This window comes from Xiphophorus couchianus, chromosome 7, assembly GCF_001444195.1.
Source record: "Xiphophorus couchianus chromosome 7, X_couchianus-1.0, whole genome shotgun sequence".
In the NCBI taxonomy this organism is placed as follows: domain Eukaryota; kingdom Metazoa; phylum Chordata; class Actinopteri; order Cyprinodontiformes; family Poeciliidae; genus Xiphophorus; species Xiphophorus couchianus.
Genome location: NC_040234.1, coordinates 23,916,876 through 23,944,256, shown reverse-complemented (window position 1 = coordinate 23,944,256; position 27,381 = coordinate 23,916,876). Strand labels below are relative to the sequence as shown.

At 40.0% G+C, this 27,381-nt stretch overlaps 1 protein-coding gene across 9 annotated transcripts in view; it reads left to right on the top strand.

The window, feature by feature from the left end:
* The first annotated feature begins 5,738 nt into the window (after positions 1-5,738).
* The window catches only part of LOC114148877 (band 4.1-like protein 1), a 105,685-nt gene continuing 84,042 nt past the window's right edge, over positions 5,739-27,381 (top strand). For 3 of the 9 annotated variants that reach the window (XM_028024373.1, XM_028024374.1, XM_028024376.1), the window contains exon 1: positions 5,740-5,929. The gene's annotated coding sequence lies outside the window, so the exon portion shown is untranslated. Of the gene's footprint in view, positions 5,930-27,381 lie in introns of all 9 variants that reach the window. The other 6 variants (XM_028024379.1, XM_028024378.1, XM_028024372.1 and 3 more) reach the window with 5 other exon arrangements.

Genomic DNA, 27,381 nt, shown 5'->3' with positions numbered 1-27,381 from the left:
GAGCTGATCAGACAGAACCAGTTTTCACCAGAATCCTTCTGCTTTAGTTTAATGCAAGATGCATCATGTCCTGTAAGTATAACTGCCATGAATTCAGTCAAGTTTAGAATTGCTTATTTATGCCTGGGGGAGCAATTTGAGGTTCGAGTGTTCACCAGTGTGCATGCACACAAACAAACCATTCACACACAAAACATAAAAATACAAAATATAACAGTGGAAGAGGAAGAACAGAAAGGGGGTTAATAGCAGCGGCCCTCTCTGCTGCTGGCAAGAAAACACCAGCGTGTCAGGGGGCAGAAACATTAACATCATGTAGAAGTGCAATTATTACACTGTAGATAAGGCAAACTGCCCACCTTTTGTACTCATATTTAATCTTTATTTTGTAAGTAGTACATTAAGGCAGCTCACAAAACTCCACATTTCTGTATTAGATTTTTGAAATCATAAGAAATGTATAAATGAGCAAATAGGGGAATATGTAGATGTCAGCTAGAAAATTTCTGAAGGAGTTTAAAAGAGTTTAAAAGATTGAATTATGAAGCTGAATCCAGCAGCGACGAGGACATCGATCATCCTCAGAACTCAGATCAGTGCAAATGAATTCACAGAACTTTTTATTTTTTTGCTGAGCTCATCGTTCTTTCTGGCTACAGAGGAATCACTTTTTTTCCCCCCCTTTCCTGTCCCTTCTGGTGTTGACTGGATCAATCTGGATGGTGAAGCTGCTCAATATTCTGTTTGGATAAAAAAATATATATTTTGTAATCCTTTTTTGGGGAAAAGAAAAAAGACAAAAAACTATTCTTGAAATGATAGCTGACATCCTCGATGATGAAATATGATAATTCCAGTCTAGATCAGTTTTCTTCATGAACAGTTTCAATCCATTCATTTTTTTCACAGTACCTAGAAGTCTTGCCAGTCCCGTGCGTCACTCAGGTGTATGTATAAGTGAACACAAGTGATTAGATCTGGATAAAAGACACAAACAAAGAGGGGAACAAACTGAGAAACGTACAAATTTATTTCTGTTTATTTTAATATCACCAGAACATGAAACCACAATAATTTTCTTTCTAATGGAAACTGTCCATTAACTGTTATAAAAATCATTGATTTAATATTCTAGGTCTTTTTTATTCCTAGATTACAATCGCAGAAACGCACGGCGAAATGCGCTGGAAACACGTAACTGATTTTTCTTTAGCGCCTGAAAGCTGCAAAAAGTACAATTTTTGTTTTGTTAATTGCAGATTTTTGCTTCTATTTTCCGGGACTGTAGAATATTTTCCTTGTAGTGTTTTTCTGTTGGGTTTTGTGTAGGTGTGTGTGTGTATGTGCGCGCGCATGTGTGTGTGTGTGTTTCTAGCTTGTATCAGTCATGTGTTTGCACCTGTCTGCCACCGTATGAGCTGACTGAAGAAATGCTTTAAAATGTGGACTTAGAACATGGTGACCCAAAGACAATCAAATGTCTGGTGAATCACTGAGGAGGAGAAATGAAGCAGTGGACAAAATGACGATGTGGGTGGATTAGGAAGAGTAATAAAAGTAGTTGGTTTGATTCATTCAGTAATTTTACATTAACTGTTGATAATCTTGTTCTTTTTTTCATTTTAAAAATATCCAATGGGATAAATATCTCACTTCATCAGTTAAAAGGTAATCTAAACTGATCTGTCACTGATTATACAATCAATATAATAAGACCGATACGTGTGATACCAAGCACTGTCACTTTTGTAACTTTCTGCAAAGCAGAGCTCTTCATTCTGAAGAACATGTGGATTACTGTGCAGTCGCTGTTCACATACAAATAGTTTCTATCTGTTTTTTTAAAGTTTAACTTTGTATAATTATTGTTAATCCATTACTAAAAATCAAGCTGCCATTTTCGGTGTATGTGCTCTCCTACTCTTCTTACTAAACATGCATTCTAACTGTTTCTTGTCACTGACTGCCCTCCATATCTCTGCTTCCTGCTCTACAAAGACACGGTTATCAAATCTTTCTGCCCTCGGCTCTATTGTCTTGAACCATCTAAAGAGCTGTCGTTGTTCCCTGCAGAGAGAGATGGCTCATTATTAATCAGACTGGCTTTGAAGTAGATCTGATTGATTTGTCCATCTGCAGTTTGAAAAAAAGAAAAGAAATCTGTGTGTATTACAAAGTCCAGAGTGTAGATCAATGGCTAAGTACTTGATGGATTTTTCAGTTTTGCTTCTGTATTGCAGGTGCCATGTGCATGCAAACCTGATCAGCTCCAACAGCTCTGAATTTTTACTGCATTAATGTTTGTTTTCACTTTTATGTCTGACAGACCGGCTCGACTTGAACGCTGGCTCGCTCACTTCGTCATTTTCCTGGGGAAAATGTTTTCATGATGTAACCCTGAGAAAGAATTAGGGATTCAGAAAAGGGCTTGGATGTGACATGTGAAAACTTTTGTGGGAGGAAGGAAGAAGACCAAACGAACGAGACTGAAGGCGTCGACTTTAAGACCAGAGAGAGAAAATATCCAAGGTATTCGCTGTTGATTTTCAGGAAACGTACAGAAACAAAATGTAAGATTTAGTCATCACTTCAGCCGCTGAACTACCTCAAAATCTATTTATAGTAGCAGCGGTCTTGAGGGGTGAAAAGATATATCCAGTTCCCATGGCGATGCATGAATGTTGTCGGGTTAATCCAGTTGTCCCTCCATTTTTGTTTTTCGCAAAAGTTCCAGAAATAACAAACTATTTTTAAAAATCCTTCATCTGAATCTTTTCATTCTTTATATTGCCGTTTTAATGCTTTTGAAATTCAAAATTAGAACCAGTGAGAGTGCTCCCATTTAGTCACAAAATATTTTAGATCATGATCAAATTAAGCCTAATTAAAAAAAAAAAAACAACCAAAAAAGTATTCATAATAGTTCTTTAACACAGATGGAGATCCAAAGCAAACACTCAAAGATCACTCATCTTGTTTTCATTCTGTCTTTGTCCTGCTGACCAGCAGATGCTGAACTATGAACCTGTTCAGTACAGTGGAGGTTTGCTCAGTGCTAATATCTAAATGAATCATTTCAAGACGAGTTAAAAACTGCTTCCTGTTTTAATCCAACATCAGAAGCTCAAACAAAGTAACTCACTGCGATGCTTTCGTAGCTGAATGTTGTACACCAGCCTGAAGCAAAGTCGACACAACGAGGAAACAGTTGAACTAATACTTCCTATCTAACTTCAGAATAAGAGTCTGGTCCAAAGCAATGCATTATGGGCACCTAAAATGAATTCACTTATTCATTAGATGAAGAAGCATGCTGACAACATTCACTGGCACTTTGTGATGACAAATGTTATAACTATTTAATTTTGCAAGATGATACATCCCTTCACTGTACAGAAAACCCAGTTAACCAGCAGAGAGGCTTCATCTCTGATCATTTGTTGAGGATTTGCTTAATATCTGTGAGTAGCTGTAGTCTCTAGAGGTTTTACACATTAATTATAATCAAAGAAAGAGATTGTTTCATTCACATGGCAGAAATCTGATGAACTCCCTGAAGAGAAGTCAGCTGCTTTGCTCTAATGACTCCAACAGGCTCTTGTTTCTGCTTGAGGCTGGCAACAGTAGCTTCATTTGAAACATCATAACTGAGAATCAGAAAACAGAAAGGTTGGTTTGGTTGGACATCATCAGGACCTGCTGCTGAGACGCATCACCACGCGCTTCTCAGCAGAGAGTGTGTTGGTGGTGATGTGCAGTGCTGCTCGGTGTCCACCAAACATTGTGTCTAATGGCCAAAAAGCTCCGTTTTGGTTTCATCAGACCAAAGAACTTTCCTCCATCATGGCGTCTCCCTCATGCCTCTGGGCAAACTTTAGTCAAGCTTCGCTCTGAGTTTTCTTCAAAGGTAACTTTCCCCGTTGCCACTCTCCCATGAAGGTTTGACTGGTGAAGAACCAACTGTTGTTGTCACGGTTACGTGGCGTCTTTGCTCTCTGGTCTCTCAGGCTGTGAGAATGTGGCCATAATGTGGCTATAATGTGGCCATGTTCCTTCCATGTCTGGATGGATTTAGCTGAACTCTAGAGGAAACTCAACGCCTTGCAGATGTTTTCAGAAGCAGGATGTCTCGGGGCGAGCTGTGGCTCATCCTTCACCACGACAGATGGTGTTTTTGTAATAGTGTGATGGGAGAAATAGGCTGTTTTCACACAGCAGGTCTTGATGCTCAATTCATATATTTTCTTGCTGAAATCAGACCTCTGTGTGAATGTTTTACGACCCCAAAGCGACTCAGATGTGCAGAAGAAGAACTCAGACGTGACGCAGCTGCGCTGTGTTTAGTTTGAAATAATGGACAAAAAAAATCCCAGAAAGCACAACTAACAGCGATGACCTTTTGTTGATCATCGACTGCAGTTTCTGAAAAGTCTGTCTGGACGTGGAGTCCGATCCAAGAGCAGTTCCTTCAGGATGTGATGCGCTTCAGTGGAGCAGACTTCTTTTATAATTCGTAATTATAATTTATTGGTATTTTTATGTTCAGTCTGGTTCCTTCAGGTGCAGAATTATGATGCATGTCTCAGGTCAGTGACATAAAGGTCGAGTTAAATTCAGGAGGACTGTTCTGTCTGCAGACTTTGAAAACAATCATCAGATTTAGCTCCATATATGGAAGTGGTAAATCAGACTTTGGTGGGTGAAAAGTTTGTTTGGTCGATCAGACTGCTGTGGAAGAGTCGATATAGGCACAAAAAAAAGATCCAATCTGGGTTGCATTTTCCTGCTGTGTGAAACATTTTCTAAATAACAACAATGCAAAGTGTTTGAGGTCTAGTTTAGCCACCAAACTCCACCTGTAGAGTAGTTCTACTGCACGGCTAACAAAATAGCCCCGACCTGCATGCTAACATATGTTGCTGAAATCCGGAGCAATGTTCCTTTAATTCTGTTATCCTGCTGAATGCGTCCCCACTTCCCTGAGGAAACTGAGAGAGATTAATCAAATCAGCAGCAACAGCAGCAGCAGCAGCAACAGCAGCAGCAGCAACAGCAGCAACAGCAGCAGCAGCAACAGCAGCAACAGCAGCAGCAATCTCTCGCTGATTAATTCTATCAAACCAACCTCGCCTCTCAAAATAATACCTTGTTAATTTAAGGGCGCACAATGGAGGAGTGATACCTGACTGACGAGCTCCCGTCACTCGTGTTTACAGGAACGGATGTTAATAAATCCTGTGTGTGTGTGGGTGTGTGTGTGTGCGTGTGTGGGTGTGTGTTGGCTGGCTGCTGTTGATGAAATCAGAGGGGGACCGAGCATTCCTGACGACACAGCGCGAAACAACAGCTCCTCCTGAAGCAGCTGCTGGAGGGTTGAAATATTTCATTCACCGAAGAAGGACACATGTTTCACTGTCCCGCAGCCATTCCAGGTGGGCTTCAGTGGTGCATATCACACACGTATGGCGGTCAGTCATTCCACGCAAAAACGCGTGACTGCAGCACATCATAACAAGAGATTATGTCACCTTGTTGGCTTATTATTTTATTTACATTTGAAAACTTGCTGACGGAGACGGAGGTTTGTGCAGCAAAGGCACGAGCGGTGTTCATCTCCATACACACAGACACCCCTCCCCCCACACACACACACACGCGCACCCCCACACGCGGACACACACACTCGTGTGTGTGTGTGTGCGTGTGTGTGTGTGTGTGTGTGTAAGTCTCCCCTTCTTTGCCTCCACGCATCTGACAGCGTCCCTCCCTCTCTCTCCTCCTCCCTCCCTCATTAGGCGTTACACCGGCAGCACACCGACCCACTCCCTCTCCTTCTAACCGGGAAATAAACACAGAGCGGCGGCAGCAGCACTGAACTCCCCACGGTGCGCACCATCTATGGTCCTCTGGATGCCTGTGTGACAGGAGGGTATGTTGGCAAATTCGTGTTGTGTTTTTCCTCTGACAGCTGACTGCGTTGTAAACACGGTGTTTGGTTTCGTTAAATGCTCCTATTTTTATTTATTTATTTATTTTACTGTTTATATTTGTTTTTATGCGCATAATTCGCAACTGATGGCGGGTTTTTTTTGTGCTGTGGTGAAAGACAATTTGTTCGAGCTGAGGCTGCTCCACACACCGGATCATTTTCTAACACGCATGGTCTTTACCCTGCGCTCCCTGCCGGAGGGAGGTGAAGACAAAAAAAAAATCCTGGGAATGAAGCAGGAGCAAGTTGTTGCGTCGTTTTTTTTTTTGTTTTTTTTTTTGCGCCTACTGGCCCTGTCAGTGTGTAGACTACACAACCAGCAGGCAGGAACCAGTACACGCTCCTACCCGGGTTCCTCCTTCGCTGCGTGAAAAACGAGCTACTTTAATGCCATAACCTTTCTTGTCATTTTTTAAAGCTTCAGAGATCAGCTGCTCTGCTCATGGCCCAGCCCGTCAGGGCAAACTGGATCTGCTTTTGGATTAGTCAGTGTGTTCTCAAACACACCCATTGCTAATAACTCAGTAGCCTCATTTTGCTTATGTACAGAGCCTTGCATATGTATTCACACCCATTGAACTTTTTCTGTCTTTGCTACATCAGCTCCATGTGTTTTTAGGTTTTGTCTGTCTGATATTCACATCTTGACATTTTTGCCCATTCTTCTTAGAAAATAGCTCAAACTCAATCAGGTTAGATGGAAAGCAACTATGAACATCACATTTAAAATTTTTTGCTATATATTCTCATTTATTTGGATCTAAGTCTGGGCTTTGACTGGGCCATTCTAGCACATGGAAATGCTCTGATCTGAACCATCCAGCTGAATCTGCTCCAGTTTCAGGTCTCTGAACTGCTTTTCTTCCAGGATTCTCATGTGTTTAGCTTTATCCATCGTCCCATCAGCACTGATTATCTAGAAGAAAAGCATTCCCACAGCACAATGCTGCCAACACCATGTATCACTGTGTGGGTGGGGTGTTAGTTTTCCACCATACATGCCATACAGTTTTGGCATCTTGGCCAAAACATTTAACTGTGTTGTCTTCTGACCAGATCAAAAACGCTGACCCCTACAAACACAAAAACTGAAAGTATGACTTCCAGCGGTTTTCCTTTACACTTACTTTATTTATGCTTTAACAGCCATAATTATACTGAAATTATGTAACACCGAGGGTGACTCCATGTACTACTTACTACTTCCAGGTATCAAAGATGCTGAATACCAGTGATGGACACTGCTAACTAAAAAGTTAGTTATACTAACCCTAACCCTAAATCATAAGCAATTATTCTGCTAACACTAAAGCACTACACTAATATTTAGCAGTAGCTAGTGCTAAAGTGCTAACTTCAGTTCAAACTACATCTACCAATTAAATTTTTACATGATAATTTACACATTCTACAATGCCTGGAGATCTCATATTATTTGTATATCTTGTTCTTATTCAAAATTTTCTAAAGCACTAAGTAAATTAGTGCTTTAGAATTTATCAGGAAAAATGAGTTTAGGGGAAGCTAAGTGAGCTAAGCATTTTCAAAGTTAGCCAAAGCACTAGAGCGCTAAGTGAAAAATGAGCTCTGCTATTAGCACAGTGCTGAATACAAATGCATTCCACACTCAGACCACAACCATAGAGCTCTTTGTTTTTGTTTTTTTTGCTCTCCACAAGTATACACTGCCTTTTGTAGTTTTCTCACATAAAATCCTATTAAAATATAGGGACGTGTGTGGATGTGACATAATAACATGTGAAAAGGTTCACGGGGTGTGAATACTTTTAAAAGGCACTGTACACTTAGCATGTGTTGGGCTCTCAAACTGTGTTGCACATGTTTTACCAGCAGCAGCACAATGTGGTTATTTTTTGTCTTCAGAAACAGAGTAACTAAACTTGCCCTCAGCTCACTGTGAATGAAGCTGTCAGTGTTCAGTGTGCAGACGGCTGACTTCAGTAAGCAAATCTGTCTGCAGAGGTGGAGCACGCTTAGGCAATTCCTTACAAGCTATGCAAAGAGTTTCACAATTATTCCCCCGGCTGACACAGCCTATGTAGAAATATTCTGGCCTACTGTGGAATATCCAAGGAAGCTGTAAGAGGAATTCTTTTTACCTTAAAAATGATAACGTATGTGAATTTATTGACCATTTCTTAACATCTGAGAATACAGCGAAACGCCATTTTGAAGTGTTGTTGTTGTTGTTGAGGCTGTTACTGCCAGAGGCTAAACATTCAGAATGACAGTTAGTCATTAAACATGACTGTTTAATCCAAACTGTTATCAAAAGCAAATGCATTAAAAACTACTTTGATCTTGTAATCCGTTTAAAGATGACTAAGGTTCTAAAATGTAAATATGTTCCATATAAACATATTTCTCCCCAAGTCTTTTCCTTTAAATACGGGACGTGTGGTGTAGTTTTTGTTTCTTGGAGCCAGACACCAAAAGACCTGCAGCTCTTTGATTTATGCACCTAGATGACAGTTAGTCTGCTATTAGAAGCCTTGAAGAACACGTTTCACATCACTGGTTATCTAAATGTTCGTCCTGACTTTCAGTGTCTTGTAAGTGGAAGTAAATATCCACCAATGTACACTTGGAAGGTTCCCTGTTGACCCTCGTTCATGACCAGGAAGTACACAGGCTCATGTGGCAGGTTTTAGAAAACACACAGTAAAAACAACTTCTGAGGTACGAATAATGAAATCATCAAGCAAACAAAAAATGTTGTCCTTCATCAAATTGAATTTGGTGAAGGACAATTTTAATAAGTTAGGATTTGGTTATCCAAATGAACTTAACCCTGCAAAGTCAATAAAAACAAAACAAAAAAAACCTGCACAACTAAAAAGAAGCAACATCCTCTTGAGATCAGATAAACTGAGCAGCCTTTTTGATTTCAAATTTTACTCGAGTGAAAAACCATCAGTTCAATAAAATGACTCAAACGAAAGAGAAGAGGTTTTGTTTTAGTGGGTCTTCAGCTGCATCACATTCTTCAGATTTGATCTTAAGCTGCTGATGGGACTGCTTGCAAGTGCAAAAAGTCGAAGATTCACATAAATGCACATTAACAATATTTCAAATCCTCTGATTTACTTTAAATTGAGTATTGATTTAATATTTTCTGTCTTATTTCATTTTTTGGTGAGATGGGATTCAAATATGCTTTTGAATGCAGGCGTATTCACACTCCTCCAGACTTTCCATGATTTGAAAAGTGCTGCTCACATAGTGCTGGTTTCACAATATGTTGCAAAAATGGAGATGCACATAAACAGTCTGCCAGGTATTGTGATGCCTAGTGTTGCCTTGCACTTTGCAAAGACAAGTATTTTTACAGGCTCAGGTAGACTTTTCTTTTACATATTCAACACATTTAATATTATATTGTATCACTTAGATATCTATTTTATGTAAGGCTGTACAGCAAGAATAAAATAGGGCCTAAAACAAAATCCTTAGAGACCTCATTTCATACATTTATAGTCTTTGTCATAATCTGATTTAAACACCCACTAAAAGTCCCTTTTAAGAAGTCTGCCAACATTGTATTAAACTACAGAAGTGTCCTTTGGACTGTGAACAATTTGGAGTCAGGTGTTAATATTATTGTTTTGATCATTAATCCTGTATTTTGTCTAATAAGTGATATTGAGAATATGTCAGAAAGATTTTAGTGCTTGCATGATTAATTATGTCCTTCCTTTAGTCAATGGTTCTTGCCGGTGTTGAGTGGTGAATGAAAGGGAATGTTAGAAAATCTGACTATGTGGCCTGTGGTTTTGTAATGGTGGAAGGCTTATTCAAAGTAAATACTATCCAGGTGTCTAAAACAGCATCCTGATTACACTGCTGCTGCTGCTCATTTTGGTAATGCACAAGGCCAAACAAAGGGAGCTTAGTGCTTGTTTTCTGATTTACTGCTAAACAGCGTTGCAGAATTAGCTGGTTGACATGTTCATTATTGGTCTCCATGGCGCTGCATGTCCTGCTTTAGTCCTGAGACGACATGTGACTCAGTTTCATATGTGTCTGTGGTTCCAGTTCTGTTCTACCTTAACATTGTTGCTCAGTGAAGGCTCAGAAGTCCTGCCTTAAATGACACTGTGTCCAGGGCTTGTAACCTTTGTCACAACACTTATCATGAGGGAATATCAAAAAATTGTTCTAAAGTCCAAATGCGTTTAGGTTTTGAATTTGACGGCTCTAATTCAAGCATGTTCTACTGACTTTGACATCCTAAAGTTTAGCAGATTGCTTGCTTTGGCCATTCAATCAATCAAACCCTCTTACTCCTATTAGGCACCTTCCCACTTCCTACTTTGGTACCTCGGACAAATCATTTCATATTATAAAGATGATTCCTTTATTTAGAAAAGAGTGGGTTAAAGAGTTGCTTTGGGTGAGAAGCAAGGTACGAATTCAGCAAGTTCCTCTAGCCTCAGCTGTCTGAACATACATTAGCTTATTACTAGGGTACACCGATAAATCAGCCTCATTTTTCTTAATTTTGGGAAATGTTTGATTGGTCAATAGTTACATGAGAAACTGGTCTTATCCTCCAAACTTATCTATCTCTACAAAGGTCTGAAAATCAGCCACTGTTCCCTTTTGCTGTGCTGTGAGAGGACTGACAGTCAGAGCTGTCCACCAGGTCAGCTTAGCAACAAATTCAGTGACTTTTCAGACAACAAAATCGATATCAACCAAAACTCTCTGCACAAGTTAGAGTACATTTCTGCTTCTGCATGCTTTCTACCTTTACCATGCAAAGTCATAAACATCAATAAAACATTTCAAGAATACCGATCCTCTTGAATCGTTTGGCTTCTGTGGACAATGTTCCGTCATACGTCCTGCTGCTGTTACTTTAATACAGAGAACAGAAACATGGCAGCAAATGACGTACATGTGAAAGATGAGCATATCAGAGTTCAGAAAACATGACGTTAATGTTCTTTATCATCACAAAAATCTTCAAATCACACATTCAATTTAAATCAATTGTATACTTATTACACCCTTTTCTTGCACCTTATTTCCATTTGTCATAGTTGATTATAGTAATGACTTCCTTCCATGTCTGTTAACTTTTATGCAACAAGACCGATCAAACCAAAATAATAACTACATGCCAGAGAGCTGACTCACCTCCTGCAGGTAGATGCTATTCATCAGAGTCATGGAGCTAAATATTAACAGTAAATTATAGAACATGACTCTTTGAAGTCATCATTTGTCCAAGTGATTATGAAACGTCCGTCTGGCAGTTGCCTAAAGAGCAAAAGGTGACTCCATTTTGTGCCTAAAAAGTGAGGTACAACTGGTGAGCACAGAGAACAATAAAGGATTGCTGCTACGCTAACCCCCAACCCTCCACCCCTCCTGCTGTCGTACAGGTGGGCTTCTAAAAGTCTTTTAGTCATCCTCTTCCCCCAGACTGCTGGAACTGTAATCCTCATATGGCAGCATGGCTTTCAAATCCCATTAGCAAGGTAGCTAACATTTCATCTTTTTAGTAAACTACATGAAGGTCAGACCTTTTAAAGTGAATCAAACGTAAAGATTCTCCATATTTGTCCTGTACATGGAGCCCATGTGAAAGCAAAGTCTCGCTCCTGGTGACTCATGTCACTTTTTGTGTATTGACTTCAGCTGCCAGAGGCTTCTGTTGGGATTTTGCGGCTCAGCATGCTGCCTCCCAACATTTGCAATTCAGATGAGCTGGTTTGAAGCATCCGAAGCAGTCGTCCTCTTCTCCCGTTCTGTTTGGTAGCAATCATTCCCTGCACTTGGAAGTTAACTCAACTGTTTTGTATTTTAGTTTTACGTCAGTGTCGGGGAAAATGAAAGAGGGGCTGCTGCTGGTTACCGGTCAGATTCAAAGGGGTGGAATAACGACGGCCTTTTTTCTCCACTTGTAGTCGATTTGGTATCTGCTGTGTCATTTAGCTCATTCTTAGACGGCTGCATAATAATGTGAGGTCGCTGCGATCTGACCTGCGCTGCTGACAGCAGGCTGTGTGTTCGTGTGTGTGTGTGTGTGTGTGGATGTCCTGCACTTGGCTGTCATTGGTTTTGGCCCAGTTGAACGTTATGTGACCCGTCATGATTGGGTTGCTTGGTGAGTGTGGTCACGTCTCTTCCTGTCTGCTAAACTCCACTGACCAGTCATACAAACACACACATCAGTGTCCTCTATACTTGTGAGGACTCTCTAAATCAAAGCCGCATCCTTCTTGGATAAATTCATAGCACCTTGTGCTGTAGGCACAAGCCTTGATAGAGGTACATAATTTCATCTGCTGCTCATCTTTCCCTGCTGCCAGAGCAGAATAAAACACGACTCCTGGCCTTTTTCTATTTCCCTAAGGACCAATCTTTATGTCCGTAGAAGATTGAAGCTCATTTTTTTTGAATATCCTCCCTGATAAGTGGTCTTCATAAGGCACTTGTGTAGTTCAATTACCTTAAGTACACTTCCTTTAGTGAGAGCAGAACTCTTCTTACTTTTTATTATTAAACCTTGCTCTGAGGATTATGTCTGCCTCCTTTCAGTGTGACTTCATGCAACTGCATTCCAGTGTTTTTCACACCACTTTCCTTGAGGATGGTGGTACTCCACTTCCACACCATAAATTATGTTGATTCTTATCTTAATTGGCACAATCTGCTTAGTAATTTGGTTAGAACAAGGATTTGACCTAATGTTGTAGATTGTATTGATTTGCAATCATCATCACAGCATCAGTGTTTGCATTACTAATATGATAAAAAAGCAGCTGAACATAAAGTTGGGTGGCTTTACTGTTTGCTGGGGGTCAACAACGTCCTCTGAAGGACAAACAGAACGGAGCAAGTTTATAAAGTCTGTTTCTGAGCTGTGGTTATCAGGAACAGAGCAACATACGTATGATGCTGTTGTTTGTTTGTTTGCTTAGAAGTCAATGTAAGTGATCAGTGGCATTTGCTTACCTATAAAGTAAAATGTTCCTGTTCTGTTAATTCTAAAATCTCCATTTTGGACATTGTTTCTTAAAATTAGCAGCAATATTTTCTCAACAATTGGAACAAGAAATCCTTTAATTTAACATGGATTGAATGATAAAAAACATCAATATGAAATTCTGTTTTTGTGTTTTCACCAAATGGATAAAGGTTTTATAAATTCAGTGAAGTTTTGATCTGGTCAACAGCGACTCAGAAAGTAGTCACCTTTTTCAAGTTACCTACCGATCTACGTATCAGGGTTAATAGAGTCTGATGTTTGTGGGTGAATGTGACTCTAGAGTAAAGAACCTTGAGTTGTTATGAGTTGTTATGGAGTATTCTCTGGACAATAAGTCACTCTGGTGTGTAAGACGAAGTTATTTAGAAATTGGGGGACTTCGTCCATATTAGGATCCTTCAAGCTGTTTTCTTTAGCTTTCTTCACAGCTGCAGTCGGTAATGTTTACTCTTTGATTTGTGTCATTCAGTATGAATTAATATTTAACACATCTGTCAAAATATATGTAATGAAGAGACATGTAGCTTACACCTGGCTATAAAAAAAACTGTGGCTTTAGTTCAGGTAGTACGTGATATAAATGTAGTCGTTCTCTAGTTTGAGTGCACAACTTTACTGATTCTAAAAATATCTAACATTTAGTTTTCTTCAGTCAGTAGCAGCTCCCATACTGAAGAGTTGTATTAGCCCAACTAAATAGCGATATGTTGCCTTCGCTGCCCTGAAACAGGTCTGATTTTTTGGCTTTCTGACCTGCCCGGAAGTGTAATTTCTGGTTTCTGGGTGCATGAGCATCTTTCATCTCCCAACCAGGCATGGGTTCAGTTCTAAAAGCTGTCCAGATGGACCTCAGGTAGGATTTTGTCTTTGTTCCACACAGAGTAGGCGGTGTTTGGGTCTAAAAGGTTTGGAGCGGAGAATCCAGACACCTAATAGCAGATGAGTCGCAGTGTGGTATTGATTGTTGGCTGACAAAGCTGTAATTTTAGTACTACACCAAAGTACTACACTGAGACTACATGTTTGTTTGCCACATGTGCTCCTCTGTTTTACCCCCTCCTAGCATTACAGCGCTGCCGTCCTTGAGTCTGACAGTTATAATCACAGTGGTGGCTTTTGTGCTTTTTGTTGTAAGGCAGCTGAATTAAGCCCCATAATAATGCAGCCTCCACTGCAGATGGTGTCAAAACTGTATTTTCCAGGGCAGCCTACAACATTATTTAGCTTGTATAGAGTGTCAGGGATTTGCCCACAGCAGTGATCACTTATTTGGTCCTTCCACTATTGAGAATCCTTTCCCAGAGCAATTGGAGTCCTGCTGTTGTCTGTCTGATCAAGAGCTTTTACTTGTATTTTTAATTTATTTTCTTGCTTTTGGTTTGCCATCACACAGCTTTGGGGAATTTGTCGCCTCCCTCAGATTACATCACTCTGTTTTCAGAGAGAGAAAGGGGACCTATTTCATGTCCTGAGACAGTTTTATTTGACCATTCTATTTCCAATCGCCACTCATACGACTTCTCAGGGCTGATGAGAGGCATATCACCGTGTCCTTCTGAAGGAGAAGCAGCGAGGAGCTTTAGAGCCGCCTCAGCCCCATGACTGCCGTGAGTCAGCAGGTTCTCCTTCCCCTCTCTCTCCTCCTCTGCATAACTACACTTGTCTCCCTCATCACGGCCGCCTTCTTTGAACAAATCTCCCGCCTCTCACGGATGAGACTCATTGTGTTGTTTTTGACTTTGATCTTGAGTATTGGCGTTCAAAACGGTGCTCAACGCTCCCTCTGTGTTGCAGCAGCAGAATGCATGTTGTGGGGAAGCTTTGTATTTGTGGGGAAAGAGAACAGTCGTCTGTTATTTTCAGGCTGTTCATTCAGTCTTTGCAGAAGTCTGCTCCGGAAATAATCTTTCTCCAGCTACTTTATTTTGGCATCTCTTGACAAGCTCCACCAGCAGCCATTGTTTTCCTTTGGCTACTTCACACTTACTAGTCATTAATTAAAGCCTTGGCATCCAGCAGTTGTGGAGGAAGACTAATTCCATTGTCTGTCAGTGCTCATTTCTCTTATTAGTAGGATTGTTGATTTCCTCAGTCTTGCACTGGTAGATGAAGTTTTCATACCCCTTAAACTTGATCACATACTGACTGCAATTTCAGCTGCCACAAGCCACAGATTCTCAGTAGGACTTCGGTCTGGACTTTGACTGGAACAGTCAAACTCACGTTTAATTTCCTCTTGGGATCGATAAAATATTTTTAATTAAATTGAATTGAATTGAATGGCCATTCTTTGATCTAAACCCTTCCATTAAGACTCTGGCTGTATGTTTAGGTCTGTCCAAGGCCAACCTCTGCACGAGCCTCAAATCTTTTTGCTGCCACTATCATTCTTCTATGTGAGTTCTGAATGAAAAATGTATGACAAAATGTATGGCTAACCTTCCAAATGTATCTCAGGAACATGATTTGAAAACCAGTTGTGGGCACACTTGTCTAATCTGTTATAATAGCTGAACTTTGTGTAGCGTTTTTGCTAACTTTGGAAACGCTTAGCTCACCTAGCTTTCCCTAAGATAGTTCTAATTTAGTGTAATCTTTTAGTTTAATAAAGTTCAACATCTGTGATGAAGCTTTGGTTATTGACTGTTAAGAATTTTTCACATAGCTAAGGACTTTTACTGTAATCCTACAGTGAGCCCTTTATAATCGACTGATGCTTTCTGACCCAAACCCTGCCATGGCCAACCAGGAAAAATCTGAAACGGAGTTATCAAAAGTCAAGAACTGAGAAATCAATTCTCAACAAATATATATAACCCAGTGTCTCTGAGTGTATTCAGTGTCATTAGCGTAAAAACAATGTTTTGTTTGGGATGATTAAACTGCAGATTGCAGGTAAAGTACAGCTAAATAAAGCCTGTGGTCTGAGATTGAAATTTGTTGCCTCTTTGTGCGTCACTAGATATAAAACTCTTCTGAGGACTGAGGGTTCTCTCTGACCTCTGCGTTATGTTTCCCTGGTAATTATACTGAATGATGATTGCGCACCAAATGTCCAGTGAGACAGGCGGGTGCAGTCTGCATGCTGGCCGTGTTGCCGTTCTCTGTACAGCTCCCTGTTTCTCACCAATACACCGTTTTCCTGCTCAGGCTGATCGGATGTTCTGAACTGGTCCAACAGGTTGTAGTGCAGATCCACAGTGGTGACTGTGCACTCACGATTAGAGTCTGTGTTTACTGTTCTTGGTTCTGATCTGTGGGCGCACTCCACAAACATTGTGTGTGTGTGTTTTCTGTGTGGTTAGCCTTTTGTTGCTCCACCTCGCTGTTGTTGCTGTGTTTTCAGCCTCGTGGAGGATCAACTGCACTGTATCCTCATCCAGGCTTTCAATCTGGATCGTGTTAGAAAGCCTGTAAATGATGTGCTTCTGTCTAATCTCTAATTCTCAGGGAGAAAACTCTATTTATCTTCGCTGTGTGGATTCTAATTTAGTTTGATTTCCGTTGATTCTATTATTGTCCTTTAAATGAGAACACTGTGCATTTTTTTCTGAGTCTTTCTTCAGCCTAAAGTAGAACTTTGCACATTTATTCAACATTAGCATCTTAAAAATTAAATTCACAAGCTTGCTCTTACATATGAGACTCGTGCTCACTCGCTATATGTTGGCTTTCCACAGACTGGCAATTCATGCAAATTCCAGTAGCATGTGACTCGTTGCTAGAGGAACTTTTATTATTGTGGCTAATAGTAGGCAGTATTCATGCAGCTTACAGAGACACTCCACAGAATACACTCAGTACAGTGACATGCAGAAGAAGTTATCCATATTTTGTCATTTTACAACAACAAACTTTGATTTTAGCAGGACTCAGTGTGATAGGCCAACAAAGAAAGAGCTACTGTATGTTTCCATTCCATTGGCATGAGTATTTTTAGCAAACTTTTAAAAATATCACAAAGAAGAAAAGAAAGCTAATTAAGGGTTTTTCCATCTACTGGTTTGGAGCGAATCAAGCAGGCAAAGTTTGATTTCATCAGATGTTGATGCTACATATGGCTATCGGCCCCTTTATCAGACAATTTCCCAAGGTTTGAATGCAGCTCTGTTAAATTCATCGTCTGAAAATAGAGTGTGGCACAGCTTCAAACCTACCAAGACATGGACATCCTCCTAAACTGACCGGAGTATCACAGCCAGGAGTCCTGTCAGCTCTGGAGGAGCAGCAGAGATGCCAGAATCTATTCACAGCTAGTCATACTCCACAAATCTGTCTTCAGTAGAAGACAGGGAAGATTGTCAAACTGTTGAAACACAGCAAACAAAGAGTTACGCTCAGGTAAGACTAAAACATTCTGGCCATGTTCGGCGTTTCCCATTTCACTCAGCAGCCGGTGGAACTTCACATCGGTGGTTTTGCCGTTCACTGTAGTTCCCTCTGTGGTGAGGAGAATCTAAGCTTTTTGACTGTAAGTTCTGTGATTACATGATGTGAGTCTTCAGGATTTTATGGGATAAAGGAATTGGAGGTTTTCTGAATTTTTTTTTTTTTAATTGGGAGAATTGCGCTAACACTGATCTCTGTAAAATCAAGCCTTCCCTTCCCTTCTTCTCCTCCAAAACGTTTCTTCTGTCAGAATGCAAGTGGTTTAAGGGTGCAGGCTGTGGGGGCGTGATCACAGATGATGAGCCTAGCTCTACACTGTGTTTTCTAGAGACGGTTGCCCTGCTGGGATAGTAGTGGTGCTTGGATAATTCTCTCTGATGTTCTCCCCGCTCTCTGTGGAGGCTTGCAGTGTTTGGTGCCGCCTCAGTTCCACGCAGTGATCAGATGTTCTGATGCAGCTGGAGCTATTGCTCCAATAAGTGTCTATCAGATTAAACTGAGCTTACATGATAGTAGCAATCATGGAATTGCAATATTATATTAGAATTTTATGTTCGTCATGTGTGAGTTTGATCATTTTGGCAACTAAAACCAAGCAGAGGCTCATTAGGGACAGTACAAGTCTATCAGCTTTCTAAATATGCTACTAGCATAGACCATATGAATGCGTTACCCCAGTATGCACTTTCTTCATTACTTTGTGTGTATTTTTGGCTGAACAAGAAGATTCTATCACTTGTTGTGCAATTGTGCATTTTCTTTTAAAGACATGAAATATCTAACAGGTATAGGTCTTTCACCTAGAGGTAAAGAAAGCTGGAGAATGGTGTCTCATGGGAAATCTAGCCAGAAGGATTACACCGGCTAGCGCTTCACGAGACAGACTTCACTTTTATCAGACATTCATTTTAACAGACTGAGATCTTATGCCTGGAGATAAAATATGACAGTACCAATCGTAGATATAGCTCATTTAATTTGTTGTTTCTTTGGTATAATTATGGCTGGGAAATTTTACTGTGCAGCCACGGATAATTGGCTTCACAATAACAAATAGTAAAACAAAGATGGTGGTCAAGAGTAAAGCAATGGTTTTGATTTTTCTAGTCTTCACGCTTTGAAAGAAGCTTTGGAAAGTGAGCGCTCTGAGGAAAAGAGGCAATAATCTACTGGAATAAATAATTCAGCTCTTCAGTTATTCCGTGGCCTTCGACGGGATTTTAGAGGAGCAAATGCTAATCTGCAGAGCGGTTTCAGAAAGCGTGAGGCTTTCTGTTAAAAGGTTTGTGCGGTTTAATGATCCCAAACTCACATTAAGGAACACCCAGAAGAAATGGCTCATGAAGTCTCAGAGCCCAGGTTTATTTGGGCGATACCAAGAATTTTGATAATTATTTGTAACCTTAATTTTGAACAGTAGTTTTAAAGAGTTAGTTTAAAGTATCCAATTTTACCTAGTTTGGTTTCAATTACATTTCAGCTAGATAAAATTCATCTCAGTTTAGTTCACTGAAAGTGATTCCAGTTCATTTCAGTTTTGGTGGACTCAGTTTAAATCAATACTGTAAATCAATTTGAATCGTTTTCATTTACTTAAGCCGATTCAATACAAATGTATCTTAATTCACTTTAATTCAGTTCATCATTCAAACCAATTTGTTAAATTCAGTTTTGTTTCATTGACATTATAGTTCAGTTTAATTCAGCTCCTTTCAGTTCATGTTTTTACAGAACCAGTTCACATCAAGAGTCATTATAGAGCACAAATAAAACCCACAAGTTGAATCTAATTCAATACAAACCATAAACCAACTATTTGATTTTATTGAAGTTGGCTTTGTCTTCATAGGTGAGCTAAAATTATGGCCAGATTGCATTATAAGAAAATAGTATAATTTTTAAAATTATATGCAAATGACTATTTACTATTTTGTGATTGTAAAGATGTTTTATTTGGAGCATTTATTAGAAAACCTTAAACATTTTCACAGCACAGCAGCAGTTATCTTTTTTTTTTTCCGTCCAAAGGTTGAACTTGTTACTTTCATCCATCAGAGTTGAATTATCTTTCCCCTCATTGTTCCCATTAACCATTTCTTCCCTCTGTGTCTCCGTGTCGGGTTCTGACTCCGTTAATAAGCGTGTTGATTTATGCTCAGCAGGCTTGGCTGTGACGACGGTCTGGACTTCATTGCTGAGGCTCCGGCGTGCGTATCTGGCGTGTGTACAGCTGTGGTCCGTCTCAGCGGTGGGTGTGGAGGAAGTCAGTGTTTTTCTACTTTAGGTGGTCCTCTCTTCTAAGTGTTTGATCGCTCAGGCATTTGTGTTATCTTTCCTCACAGAACACTCTCACTCCCCCCCCTCCACCTGCACTCAGACTGTGGTCAGGCTGCTTCTCGTTGCCACAAACCACTCACTGTTTTGGCATCAGCGCCTCGTTTCATGTGACTGCGAGCTTTTCTCTGATTGCTTTGCAGTTTTCGGTGCCTTTCGCCCAGAGATGCTCTCATCTCATCCATCAGTTTTAGTTTTCACTCATGTTTTGACGTTGGCAGCGATAATGAGAGGCTCGTTTATAATTCATGGCGTGATTGATGTCCCTCTGGTAGCCGTGTTTGTGCGGCAATCTCACCAGATGCGTCGCTGCCAGCAGCGGGAACGCACCATCAGAAACTGCTGGCTGCCGGTCCTGATGGATGATTCTGACTTGAAAAGCTTAAAGGGCCAGTAATATACTGCTCAAAAAAATAAAGGGAACACTTTAAGTGTGAAACACCTGTTTACGTGTTCCCTTTATTTTTTTGAGCAGTGTTTGTAAAATCAACTTTTTCGAGCTTTATATCATGTTATAATGTTGTTCCGTCATCAAAAACATACTTAGAGTGTTGCCTTTTTTTTCTTCCTTATTTCAGAAATCCTTCAATTTCCATGGTAACCATTCAGCTGTGCAAAACGCCTATGTAGACCTAGCTCCACCTTCCAGGCGAAGCTCCTCCTCCTGCAGAATTCTAGCTTCTGAACTTCTGCCTCACAAAGCAGCCCTCCCACACTCAGCTCCTTCAGACTATCCAGCAGCAATTAGCAAACAGCTGGTGAAACTGAGCATCTACTGAGCTCATCATAGGAGCTACTTCTCAGAGCAACTCTGGTAAAAACGCTGTTAAAGGGTTCATAGAGGAGACAGGTTGTTATGACTTCCTGAAGGTGGAGTTTCAGTAAGAGCAGAAGCTTCTTAAAGAGATAGAGGCCCAATATCAAGGAGCAAAATTACATGGAAAAATTTATTTTAAATCATACTTCGGATATACAGCATTTATAACAATTGAAGGTTACATAGCTTCTTGATTGTGCTATAAAATGTGCCTGGAAAACACCTGACACCGCCCCTTTAAGAGACAAGCTTTAGATGGTTTTTGATGTTTTTCTGATTGTAGCTTTTCACTCTTTAGCAAATAAGATTGAGCTTCTTGTTTGGCGTCTTTACAAATCTTCCTGACACAGACACCGGTGACACAGAGAGGCTCCTTTCTGCCACAGCTCTGATCCAAATAAGGACATGAATGGCTCTATACAGGCAGCAGAGTTGGCTTGGACGTGTGCCCACTGCTGAGTCTTTGTGTTCCCAGAGTGCAGTGCTAGTTTCAGAGCCCCCCATCCCCTGATGTGCTTGTAGGCCTCTGCCGAATTGGCTGGTGGTCAGGTCAAAGGTGAACAGGATGAATGGCTCCCACAGCTACATGTCTGGTCAGAACCGATCATTTGCTTGTTTTTGCTTCAAGCATTGTTCAAAACAAGCATGGTGAACTTTAGATATCTTATTTTCTAACTTTATGGCAAAACAACAAACTGCCAATAAAAGAATGATTTTCTCCTCAGGTCAATCAATGTAGAATTGACTTAAAGTGAAATATGAAATATGAGAACTTCAAGACGCAGGACATAAACGATTCCTGCCTAAATGGATGTAAATATCAATAAGTCACATATGTGTTAAGAATTTTGTATTTCTTGTACTTTTTTGTTGTTTCACTTTGTTTTACCAGGTTAAATATAAATAAATATATTGAATAAGATCCCTGATAGAGACATTAGGCTACGAAAAGCAAATGCTGCCCAAGTGCAGTTTTTTTCACAGCATTCTGAATGGACGAAAAGTACAGTTATTGCCACTTCCATATGTGGTGCTAAGTAGGATATGTTTTGAAAGTGTGGGTCGTCTGAAAGGTCTGGTCGAGTATTATGCAACTTTTATGTCAGTGATATCAGACATATGTCATAGTTCTCCAGCAGAAGAAGCCAGACGTTGCAAATCAGGATGTAAACGATGAAAAATAATGATTAAAAAATGATGAAAGATGTCACTGAAATACATCACACCACAATCCCACCACTCTGGGCTCTGACTTCACATCCAAACAGGCTTCTCTGCAGACCCTGAAGTCAATGCTCCATAAAACTCCATTGCTATTAGTTGTGCTTTTTTTTTCTTAGCTTCCTTCATATTGTGATTTGATGATGATCCCGTCTCCTTTCATTCCTGAATAACTTTAAAAATTGACCCATACACAATTCAGTCATACTTTATTAATCCCAAAATGGAAATCACATTTCAGTACAGCCTGTGAGGCATCCATTGTTACTTCCTTAAACAAAGCGCTGTTGTGTGACATCTACGCTCTTCTTCTGTGCATGTGGGGAAGAACATGCGCTGTGGGGTCGCTGTGAGGTCGCTGCGGGTTCGTTGAGGGGTCATAAACCGTTCACATATAAATTTGATTGTTGATCCTGAGCTAATTATGCTAGCTACTTCTCAGTGAAACGCTGGTAAAAACGTTGTTAAATGGTTAATAGAGGAGCCATGTTGTAATGACTTCCTGAAGGCTAAGTTTCACAAAGAGCAGGAGTTTTTTTTAAAGAGACAGAGATCCAATTTTAAGGCATTAAATTATAAAGTCAAATTTCTTTCATATGTGATATTATTAATATAGCAGTTTTATAACAATTGAAGGTGACATAGTTACTTAATTGTGCTATAAAATTAAACGGTGTGCCTGAAAATAGATAATACTGCCCCTTTAATACATTGGTTTGTTTTTATACAGGTATTTGCGGAAATATTCTGCCCCATAAACTCCATTTCAGTGATCCTGTTACTCCTACTTCCACTTCTTAGTCCTCCGGGTTTCCTTTGGTCAAGTGAAGACTTTTATTTTATATTTGTGAGACTGTGTGATGCTCTTCGTAATTCTAACACAAAACGTTTGCATTTTTAATATTCTATTTTCAAGGATTCATTTGTTAGCCACTGGAGAAATTAAGCAGACTTCTCTAGAAACAGTAGCTGTGAAAATCAGTGCAGTTTGTATTCCAACTCCATCATCAGCCTGGTCAGTCGCACTCACACCAGCCTCCCATTGGCTGATCCATTATAATCTCTGAAGTGGCGCTGCTTCTTTTCCTCTGCCCCAAAACAGCATGTTAGGACTGCAGCTGCGCTATACAATTGTTTAACTGTAATGTGTGTACTTAGCTCACACTTCATTAAGAGCAGCTGATTGCTGCCTGGGACCGGCTCCAGTGTGAAGGACAGAACAGCAGCCTTTGTTCAGACAGAAGACTTGTCTTAAATTAATGAGCAAAAATAAATAAATAAAAAAGGAGGAAGGATAATGGAAAGGTCATGTAGTGATGGAATAATGAGAGTCAGGAGGAAAACACTTTCCATCAAAAGATAAAGAAAAAAACAGTAAGCGCAGAGGAGGAAAGGCAGATTAGATGTTTATATCCCTGATGATTCCTTATTTAATACAGTCGTTACGTGAGTTTGCTAATTGGAATTATTCTGTTAATGTTTGCCTTTAGTTTCTACATGCATCTCATAAGATTTTTTTAATGGCAACCTTAGCTTATCCAGCTTCATAATCTTGAGCAGCCATTACCCACGAGATTAATAGATTTATTCCTGAAAGAACCAAGCATCTTTTGTCATGTTCTGTGTTTTCTGTGCATTTATTTTGAGTTTCCTGTGTCTCCGTGTTGTCCTGTCTCCCTTTGATTACTCCCAGGTGTTTCTCTTTCCCTAATTACCTCCTGTGTATTTAGTCTCACCTGTGTCTCTGTGTGTTTTCGGGTCCTTGTCAATGCATCTTGTCCATGCATGTAGCCTGTTGCTACCAATGCTGAGCCCTAGCCTTCCGCTCCACTGTGCTGCCAGATTTTGTGGACTTTTGGAATTGTTTAAGCCTATTTTCATCATTAAACTTGCATCATTCATCTCATCTGGGTCAGCTGCGTTTCCCTCACTGCTTTCACAACAACAGTTCATGACATCTTTGTCACCAAGTGAAATTGAGAAGCAATACTTTAAAGAACCTTTGTCTGCTTCAAACAGTTTGACAATCTATTAGGGTTTTGAAAGTAATTGTTAATTTAACCTAGTCAATACAAAAATAACTTTTTAAGATCCTACTTTGCTTTGGTAATTGATTTAAATTGAACCATTTTCATTTTGACTTGGTGCACAACTTCCTGAAACAGCACTGCAGACACACAAGCTGTGTTTTCATCCAGTTGTCATACGAATTTCAAGCAAATTTTTAAAATCTTGCAGAAAAGAACATGTAAATTAGCTATATTTCCATCTGCTAGGTTGACAAGAATCAACCAGGCCACACAAAGCGTTGCAAACTAGCATGGACCGCTAGGCCTGACACAATAACTAATTTTGCCAGACGACAACTAATATAATAGTAATGGCATAATAATGCGAGCACACCCTCTGAAACATTAAAAAACATGGAGCGAATCTTCTCCTCTGAACTGGAGGTTTGGACTTCAGAGTTTCGTACCTCTGGTAAGGCACAGACCCTCCACTGCAGCAACCTTTTTAGTCGCGCGGACCGGTCAGCCCTTCGCCCTTCTGCGTGCGCAGTACTCCGATGTTGTTTTGTTATTCATTCTGCTGCAAGTTGCCTCAATTTTGACACGCAAGACATAACCGGTAAAATCCGGTTTAGGATTTTCAAAATAAAAGTAGTTCATTATTTCTGGTACCGGTCCGCGGCCCAGTGATTGGGGACCACTGCTCCACTGGATGGGAAGGTTTGCTCTGTCTGAACTTGTCAGCAGCTAATCATTACTGTTTTCACTGTTAGAATTATTAGAATTGCATTTCTTTTTTTTTTAGCAAAACGTCAGCAATACTAGTTGACATGACAGAACGGTTATAACTTCCTCACTAGCAACACATTCCTGAAAACCTCTCTCCATTGTTCTGAGATGATTGGATGAATGCTAGTTTGCAACCTCTACTTCTTATTTATTACAGCCATACATAGTTATAGATAGTTTGCACCTAATTCATATTTTCTTTTATTTTTGTTGCCATATTTTAAAAGTTCACTCAAAATTTGCATGACAATTGGATGGAAACCTAGCTAGAGTAAGCTAGACATTGGTTTGTCATTTTTCTGTTGCAACATTTTCCTTGGTGTGGCCCTGGTAGACCTGCTGGAAACCAGTTTATTCCTGCAAGAGATGAGGCCTGTTAAACCTCGCCTTAGTTCAGTCTACCGGTTTCGCCCTTGTGTCTCTGTTTGATAATTAGCATGTTGGAGCACAGCAGCAGGAAGGCATCAGAGGTCAGGTGAAAATATGAAATCTTCCTCTTGACTGAATCTTGGCCTCGCCCTCTCCTCTGGCTTTTCCGCTTTACAGTTTTTCATGACTAAAATCTAAATGTGACTTTACTTCCATGGTTGATATCATGCCTTAAAATTTTATGAACTCCCCTAAACTCTCACTTTCTTGTTTTACTTTCTCAACTTTTATAATGAATAATAATTCAGAAAGTAGTGCGATAAATCACCTACCCCTGACCTAATAGGATGCAACGTTTTTCTGTTTATGAACAATACATTTGTCTAGATGTGGTATTTTCTGCAGATCGATGTGTCCAGAGAAGTGTGGACTGTTTTCGGTGGGAACATGAGAGATGAATGGAGCCAGCAGGGCTCTAGCCCCTCTGTGTCGGCTCATGAACATCATCGATTCCTGCGTCTCTCTGTTTGTCATGCCCACTTTAATAACTCATGCTTATTATACTTTAAGATTTCTCGTACTTCACGGTTGAGGTGGTTGCCCGTTTTTCATCAGCTAAAGCCTCGTGTGGCTTTGTTTGTGTTTGCATTAATATTTAATGTCTGAAGATGAAGTAAAAAGGCTGGAGCCCATTAAACCCTGTCAGCAGGATGATTAGTGATTTTGGGGAAAATCTTGATGCATTATTGTTTGTCCATTGAGCTGTGCTCACTCGAGTTTTTCAGCTAATTCACACGATTCCGGGCTTCAAATGTTCTGCAGAAAGCTTCAGTGTGTGTGTGGGTGGCTGCATACTTCATCTTTGAAAGATCATAACTTTGCACATCTGTCTTTCTTTCTCTAGTGACCATATTGCCTTAGTTACAAGTTTTTTTATTTAGATTTTTAAAAGTCACTAAAATATATCAATTTTTATACATTAATTTATTAAACCCCAGGAGGAAAATAACGGGCTGTGTGAACTTTTCAACTGTTAAAGTAATTGAGCTTGGAATGGTAATTTGATTGAGGAATAAAATGTTCATTTGGGAGCAGAAATGTTGAATAAGATAAACTGTAGATTTAGTTTTAATCTCATAGTTCAGGCTTGTGGTCAAAGATTTTCTGTTAATTGTATATTTTTCAACTGTGTAAGATGAATAGTATTTCCTGTCCAAAATAATTTCCATTACCTTATATGTTGTTTGGATATTAGCAGATTCTGAAAGAGTGGAAGAAAACCCAGACTTTGACTTAAATTGAGCTCGACATAACATGAACCTCACAACACGTCAATATTTTCTTGACATTATTATTTCATTATACAGTATTAGTAGGTAGGCGCCTGAAACAATGAGATAAGTTCAGTGTAAACTCAGAGAAAGTTTTAGACATTCTCTAAAAGGGTGACGTTACTCAAACCAAATCAAATGTCTATTTAATGGTCTGTTGTACTGATTCGATCTTGAGTCCCAGAGTTTATTTTGTTGTGTGTTTTTCCAGGCTGGCTTCCTGTAAATAATGGCTGACAGGTTGCCATTGATTTGTCTGGGGCGTATTCTATCAAGCAACATTTCAGCTCTCAATTTTTATCTCTTTCATTTTGCTTTTACGTCCTCCTCCAGTCAACATCTCACCTCAGCTCTAAAACTTTAACTTTATGTTCCTCTTGTATTGAACATGACATGGGTATGCTAGGACCACTTAGAGGCCGCATCGATTAAACAGGGCGACAAGTTATTAGCCATCTCTTTTGTTTATCCAACTCGATGGACTCTGGCAGAGCAGGAAGCCGGGCGCAGATCAATGTCAGATAGAGTCGGGCCTCTTTATCACGTTGCATCAATCACAGGTGTCTGATACTGAGTCATCCCTCATACTCATTTGGTAGAATCTCTGTTTAGCCACGCTCTCAAGGTTATCACAATGGCTCCTCAACGGCCACACCTGTGTGAGATTCTATTCAAAATATAGGAAGGGGTGCCACCCTTCATGTGTGAGGGCCGTTTACTAAGGTCGGCTGAGGGAGCTGATAACACAAAGCAGAAAGAAGAAGTTAACTTGGAGTACGCCAAATACAAAAAATGAATACAGCCACTGGGGGTCAAAAAAGTCAAATTTCGAAATGCCAGAGGATAAAGTCCAACTCTGTGCATGAAGCAGAAGCAATGGAGGATGTATTTTTACATCAACTATAAATGGGGGTTTTGTGTGGGAGGACTCAAAGGTAGCCCAAGGAAATCCACAGAGATATATTAGGATTTTCCAATTTCACATAGACGCAAATCTGAAATTTAACCAAGAGCACTTTAAGAGTTATAAACCAGTGCGCAGTCGAGCATAACACAGTCACTGGTGAAAAAAGTGAAGCACCCGTAGAGAATGATACAATTTGGATGTAATT